We start from the raw sequence: 7,967 nt of genomic DNA on the forward strand, positions 1-7,967 counted from the left end.
ATAGGACCAACAAAAGCAGGGAATTTGGGAGCTTTCTCTGAACTGAGCTCATTTAAGCCATGTACTTATATAGAAGCATTCATTTTTGTATGGAGGTATCATCATCCTTCCAATCCTACATGACTTGGAGCCAGGGGCACACGGGAGATGAAGTCATCATTCCCCACTGGGCAGTGTTGTTTTGTTTTTGTACCCCAAGAAGACCAAATAATAGAAAACAAATTTATGCTTTCAAAGTTCCGCTCAATATACATTATCTGAGAGTCCCATTTGGAGATAACATATCATAGAAATGACAATAAAAAGTTCAAAAGTGAAATATTTAACTTCCCCCACAGTCTAAGAACCAGATTGATTTGGGAGATTAGTTGTTCGGATGGAGTAGAACATAAGACCCACAGGCTAATAGATAATCTGTCACCTCACTGAGGAAGTTGTCTGTATCTGCCAGCCTGAGGAATTTGACAAACTGCAGAAGGAAAGAGAAATGGCATGTATCATTAATGCTCAGTTGTAGTTGGCAGCGTCAAAAATGTCTATTGTAGGGCTTCCCTGGTGGCGCAGTGGTTGAGAGTCCGCCTGCCGATGCAGGGGACGCAGGTTCGTGCCCCAGTCCGGGAAGATCCCACGTGCCGCGGAGCGGCTGGGCCCGTGAGCCATGGCCGCTGAGCCTGCGCGTCCGGAGCCTGTGCTCCGCAACGGGAGGGGCCACAACGGTGAGAGGCCCGCGTACCGCAAAAAAAAAAAAAAAAAAAAAAAAAATACCATAAACTGAATAACTTATAAACAACAGAAATGTATTTCTCACAGTTCTGGAGACTGGGAAGTCCAAGAAAAGCAAGATGCTGGCAGCTCCGGTGTGTGGTAGGATCCACTTCCTGGTTCATGGATGACGCTTTCTCACTGTGTCATCATATGGTGGAAGGGTTGAAGGAACTCTCTGAGGTCTCTTTTACAAGGGACTAATCCCAATCATGAGGACTCTACCCTCATGACCTAATCACCTTCCAAAGCCCAATCTCCTAATAGCATCACCTTGGGGGTTAGAATTTCAACTTCTGAATTTGAGGAGGATGAAAACATTTGGCCCATGACATCCTCCACAGTGGCCACTTCTCGGAGAAAGTCCATCTATAGGGTGAGTGGATGAGGCCCAGGCTTCTGAGCTGATGTTATCTGGGGCAGTAAATCCCCAGCAAGGGCCATGCTAAAAACTCCTTTATTTACAATATACATAAGTCAAATCATTATGCTGTATGCCTTAAACTTACACAGTGCTAGTATGCCAAATATATCTCAACAAACCTGGGGGAAAAGCCCTCATTTACTTTATTAGCCAAGACAGGTGTCAATTCTTCTTTAATTTGATTGCCTTTGGCAGACATGTCTTCTCATTGGTCACAGGCCCTCCTCAGCCCCATTTTTTGGCATCTGAACATTTCTCGCTGATGTTATCTGTCTGGCCCCTGCAGGCATCTGCTTGTGAAGCCAGTGTCCATAGAGCCTCCTTCGCAGAGAAGAAAGAGAACTTAATTAGGAAAAGCTGAGGAAGACCTCTGACGTGGCTTGGGTAGCTATGGCCAGAAGGTCGGGGTCTGTTTCCAGAAGGGGGCACAGGAAAAGAAGCTGGGCAGACAAAAGCCACAGCCCCTTCAGCGACTCAGCTACCCTCTGACTTGGTCTCTACTGCTTCTGCTAACGGACCCCGCAAGTAAGTCATGAGTCCAGCTCACTCAGAGCGCGGATTGAGAAAGAGAGCCGCCAATATTCCAGATGGGCAGAGATGCGGAGAGCTTCATAAGCTATTAACCAGCCTATAGAAGGACTGTCCTCGGGTCCAGTGGTCTCCTCTGGTCCAATCTGCAGCAGACAAGGGGACATGGCTTGGAGTGCAGACGTGGCTGCACTGTCACCTGTTTCAGCTTTAACAATAGAATGTTACTTGACAATATTTGCCCATTCTGGTGTAACTTAGGTGACTCTAATGCTTAACAGCTGCCATTGGAGCTAGCGTTCTTATTCAGTTCTGTGGTGTTAAGACACCTTTCGTTGTTAAAGATGTGAGCGAAGTGTGCATGTACCTTGACTGAATTCACTTTTATGCCATTTTTGTAAATACAATGGTTTTGCACAACCTCTCACAAACCTCTGTATTAATTTCACATATTAAAAAGTAGGTGATGTGCCAACCAGAAGCACAAAAGTTCCTACACAAAACTCTGTATGTCGTTAGACCTTCTGTATAGTGAGAATAGTTTGCAATCTTGGCTTACAGAATACCAAACTGAAATCTTTGCTCCGTCTGCTGTAGACAAGCTTTTTAATTGTTACTAATATCCATGTCATTCAGTGGCCTTGTGCAAACGTGATCTGTTGCTTAGGCGTATTTTTGTCCTATGCAGAACGTTTCATTCTGACTTTTATGAAAATTGCAATTCATGTAATTTATATAAACTTTTTAAATGTAGAAACTTGTACTTCCACAGTCAACTTGGGGAACACTAAAATAAAAGTTTTTAATATTTGGGAAAAAAATTTGCTTAAAAGCAAATGTAAGTTAATTCGCTTAACTAAGAATACATTAATACATTATAAAAAGCATGTTTGGAAGAACCACAGCCTTGCTCCAACGATCTTCTCAATCTGTCCTGGGGAAATGCAGCAGAACGCCGAAGGCAGAATTCCCACCAACCCAGGGTATCAGGTCGCATGTTTCAAAGAAGAAACAGGAAAGGCATTTTAAGTTTCTATTTCAGAATTTCCCTTTTATGACAGTACCCAACATTGTATTCTACATACCCAAATGTTTATATTTCTTCCTGATAAGCTTTTGGACTATCATCCCTCAAAAACAAAACCAAAAAAGCCAAACCAAAACAAAACCAAAAAACCCCATTACAGTCTCCATACTGCATAAGGAACTTACTTAACTTCCTGAGTACTTCATAGCACTTGACAAAGAAGTGCTCAGGGGGGTCTGTGAGTACTGTAAGCATCCTCTGGCTTCCTCCAGGTGAGGACTGTAACACACACACCTGATTGATGTGTCCAGTACAGAATGTATCTGCTCAACACTGTACTAATCACTTCACACATGTTTCATTTAATTCTCTGAATAACTGAAGGCATAATTGTCCTCCTTTTTTAGGTGGTAGTGTATAGAACTGTGAAATAATTATACATTAGCACAAATACGAATGTTAAGGTATTAGGACAAGATTTGAAAATCTGGATGATATAAGATTGCACTAAGTAATGCAATCAACTCAACTCCATTAGACAGGCAGATCGTAACTCTCCAGCAACGTGCCCACTCCACCCTAAAGAAGGTCGTGGCCAACAGCAGCATAAACATCTGGCAGATTCAATGCCAAAAGCAACACTGTAAGAATGAGTATTCAAAGGGTTCCTCAGGATTTTCTGTTTTAACACCCAAACATTTGTAGAAGGAAATATGGATTCTATTTTTAGGTGGCAGATCCCCTTCATTAATTAAAAAGCTTAATGCAACAAAGAATTTGCTACCAACTCTCCCACATTTGTCTCATTAGTAAGAGTGAGGAATAATCAGTCATCTCCTCCTAGATATCCACTATAAAACCCACAGTCCCATGACTTAGTGAAATAAGGAGTCCATTTAATTTGATAGTGTTATTTTCAAAACTAGTTTGAAAACTAGATAACTTGGGAAAGAAAGATAATTAGGAGGAGGTTCCAGGAAGCTACTATATATGGTAGAAATTGGTTATATCCTAAGGAGAACATGTAGCCACAAAGCTGCTGCCTCTGAAAACATCTCTTCAATTCTCAGAGAAGCAAGGCCAGGGAGATTCACATACAGTCTGAATTTGACAGAGGAAGTCTTCTCATCCAGAAGAGCGCTGCTGGGACCTCGAACAGCTTGGGCAGTAAAATCTAGCCTGCCTGGACGCGGTACCCATCCACGTTAGTTAGAAAGTTAGCATCGGAGTTGTTTCTCCACAGTCTATTCTGGGGAAGAATTCTGCCAAGCCAAATTCTTTTTTTAGTACACTCCCTTTTTTCATTAGGAAAATAATCCAAGTTAATATAAAATTTAGAAAATAATAGCAGAGAGAAGAATGAAAGCAATCACCTGCAGTCCCACTACTTAGATAACTACTGTTAATATTCTGGTGTATTTCTTTCCAGGCTTTCTTCTGTGTGTATAAAGTTGTGTTTGGGATTAGTTTTGTTTGTTTTGTCCATTGCTGTGGTTGTCTAAAATGCTCGCTTTGCATGCTTCCTTATTTTCTCACTTAAAATCGCATCACAAGCGTTTCCCTGCATGATTATGCAGGCTTCTAAATGTTGTTTTTAATGGCTGCCTGGATTCTTAATCCCAGGGTAGCTCCTCCTACAACCCCTGCCCCCCACCCCACCCCGGCTCCTCCCAGGGTCAGCTGCTCTGTGCTTGGAAAGGCAAGCTCATTTGATCATAAAACAGCCTTGGCTGGTAAAGGAAATCTGCTGTACCCACAACTCATGATGCATTTCATTACCTCTGGATTATTACCTCTGGTGTGGAATTATTCACATCACCGCCCTTGATTATCCACCTCCCTGCCTTCTTCATTAGCGTGGAGGGTGGAGCCCAGGCTGGGCTGTATTCTCTTCAGAGCCTCAGTCACTTCTGATTAGTGAGTGGCTTAGAAAACGGCCTCGGCTCAAGCAGGCCACTGCCAGCTAGTGCTCTGTACCGGCAAAGCACATCATTGCTAGTCCCTCTCTGGGTCAGCAGAAAGGCGATGGGATCGGGGGAGGGGTGGGGGGTCAGGGACTGGAGTAGGGAGGGACAGGCAGGTCTCAGTGGCTACACCGGCCCCTCTCACCTCTCCTCCCTTCTCCCCAGGCCCCTCTCCCACTTCATCCAGCTTCTCCTCAACAGAAGAAAGGAGTTTAGTTGTATGAGCTTGCTTGTGAGACAATAGCAACCTACAGTCCTGTAATACTTGTCATTCCTCCACCTCCCTGGCCCTCCCCCCACCCCCGACTCAGGATGGCCCCTAACAAAAGGCCCCAGTTTGACCCCCAAGGCAGGCAAAAGCTGATTCAAAGCAGGGATTTGAATGTATTTACGCTGCGCAGACCAAAGACCACAAACCCGCCACATTCAATTTACTAACCTCTAAGTCAGGCAGAAACACAAGTTATCTTCTTTTTTTTTAAAATAGGAGCCAAGTAAACTAGTACAATCTCAAACATATCTACGGTATTTTTAAAGGCTTGAAGCAGGATATAAACACAACCTCCAAAGTAAAACAGAACAAGGACAATACTCCACCGTTTTTCAGCACGAGCTCACGTCAGAAGCTCTTTTTTTCAGAAATGACACACCTTTGCAAACTCTCTACCCCTGAAAAGGAATTCCTGGTAGGTAGGCATTTTTGCTGTACTAAAAGCTAGCCTGTGAACGCTATTGCTAAGTGCTGCTTCTGAAAAGGCTGGCAACCTCATAACCTATTGGTTTGCTTCCCATCCACGGCTCAGAAATATGTATGTAAGGTCTGCTGTCCCAGGGCTGGGGCTCCTCACTCACCAGCTGGGACAGTCAGAGGCTGTTTCCTCCCCAGTCCCAAGGCGAACAGAGGCTCCTTGTCTGGAAGGAGCCGGCCAGGAAGTGCCTGCTATTCCAGGGTAAACGTGGACATTCACTTAAGAAGTCAGGCTGTCTCGAGAATGAACTCTGATCAGACAGGATGGAGCAATTAGGCCGGGAGCTGTGACAGTGACAAATAGGAGACTGTAGGTAATATCTGAGCTGTAGGCTGGGGCTATCCTTTGCCTAAAGCTTCAGCAAGATTGTTTTGGGGGATTGAAAGAAGCGACTGATTTAGATGACAGAATGTGTGATCTTCAGGAAAAATTCTCTTAACTTTTCTGCCTCAAACTTTTCTGATAGGAACCACTGGAAGGCTCCTCTCTGTCATTTCATAGGCTACGCTTTCTTCTATCCCACGGGTAAATGCATTTTCCAATAGTCTCACTTATATATTTACATACTTGCTTATTCTATTTGTAAATTAAACTGTATCTTAGAGCAGTTTAAGGTTCACAGCAAAATTGAGGGGGAAAGCTTTCTCATATTCCCCCTGCATTCCCCCATGCACAGCGTCACCCATTATCAACACGCGTCACCAGAATGGTGCATTTGTCACAGCTGATGAACCTACATTAACACATCACAATCACTTCAAGTCCATAGTTCACATTAGGGTTCACTCTTGGTGTTGTACATTATATGGGTTTGGACAAATGCATAATGACGTGCATCCATCATTATAGTATCATGCAGCGTATTTTTATTGCCCTAAAATTCCTCTGCGCTCTGCCCATTCATCTTTCCCCCCTCACCCCTGGCAACAACTGATCTTGTACTGTCTCCATAGCTTTGCCTTTTCCAGAATGGAAATCATACAGTCTGTAGCCTTTTCGGATGGGCTGCTTCTACTCTGTAATATGCATTGAAGTTTCCAAGCCATGTCTTTCCATGGCTTGATAGCTCATTTCTTTTTAGCGCTGAATCATATTGCATTGTCTGAATGTACCAAGTTTATCCATTTGCCTACTGAAGGACATCTTGGTTGCTTCCAAGTTTTGGCAAGTATAAAGAAAGCGGCTACAAACATCCACGTGTAGGTGTTTGTGAGGACATAGGTTTTCAATTCCTATGAGTAAATACCAAGTAGTGCGATCAGATCATAGAGTAAAAGTATGGTTAATTTTGTAAGAAACTCATCCTGTTTTTAGCAAACATTTATTAAGTGTAAACTATGTGTTAGGCATCATGTTGAGCTGGAAATGCCTTAGAGAATACGATAAACATGAGCTCTGGTCGTGGCAGTGTGCTCTCCCTCGCTATATATCTATCTTATAGCTCTCTATATAATATCTCTTATATATCTATCTTATAGCTCTCTATATAATATCTCTTATATATCTATCTTATAGCTCTCTATATAATATCTCTTATATATCTATCTTATAGCTCTCTATATAATATCTCTTATATATCTATCTTATAGCTCTCTATATAATATCTCTTATATATCTATCTTATAGCTCTCTATATAATATCTCTTATCACTTTGTCTAGCACTTACTAGGTGGCAGGCATGCTGCCCAGTACTCTACATGCATTATCTTTTTTAATCCTCATGCTAACCATATGGGATAGAAGTTGTTTTCTCCATTTTCCAGACGAGGAAATTCAGGTTCAGAGAGGTTACATCATTTACTCAAACCATGCAGATGACAAATCTAGGATGCAAAACAAAGTGTGACTGGTTCCCAAGTCTGTGCTTTTAATCACTGCATGATGCAGCCTCTCTGGTGCTTACTAACCATCTGGATGACCCCGTTGGTCCAAGATTAGGCTTCTGGAGATCTCACACACACCCACAAGGTACCGCCGGAAAAAGTGGACACCTGAGAACAATGGGAAAAGCTAAAGATGTTGCTACAAAACTTCTTCAGAAAAATTGTATTTCTATGTCAAATTCTGGAAGGCTCAACCTGGTGGGCACCTTAGAATTTCTCTATTCTGAACAACTTAAGATCCATCATCAGAAGGATGGCTAAATCAAACGGTATATTCATCTAACAGGACATTATACAGAATAAACCAGAGCCACTTGCATCAACATGGATGAACCTCCAAACGTGGAATTAAATTTTAGAAAAGCAAACCGAAAAAGGATGAGAATAGCCATCCCCTTCATTTCAAGTGTAAAAACAAGCAAAACGATGTGAGACGTTGTTTGCCATCAGGCATAGGGTGTCAAAAATACACATGAGAATGATAAACCCCATTAAATGGATAATGATTGTTTCTCGGGATGAAGAGAGGAGAATGGGATGAGGCCAGGGTTCAGAAGAGGCTTCAAAGGTATCTTAGGAACATATAAAGAAGCAAATACGGCTAAGTGATAGGAGTTATTAGAGTGCGT

This window comes from Globicephala melas, chromosome 5, assembly GCF_963455315.2.
Source record: "Globicephala melas chromosome 5, mGloMel1.2, whole genome shotgun sequence".
Classification (NCBI taxonomy): Eukaryota; Metazoa; Chordata; class Mammalia; order Artiodactyla; family Delphinidae; genus Globicephala; species Globicephala melas.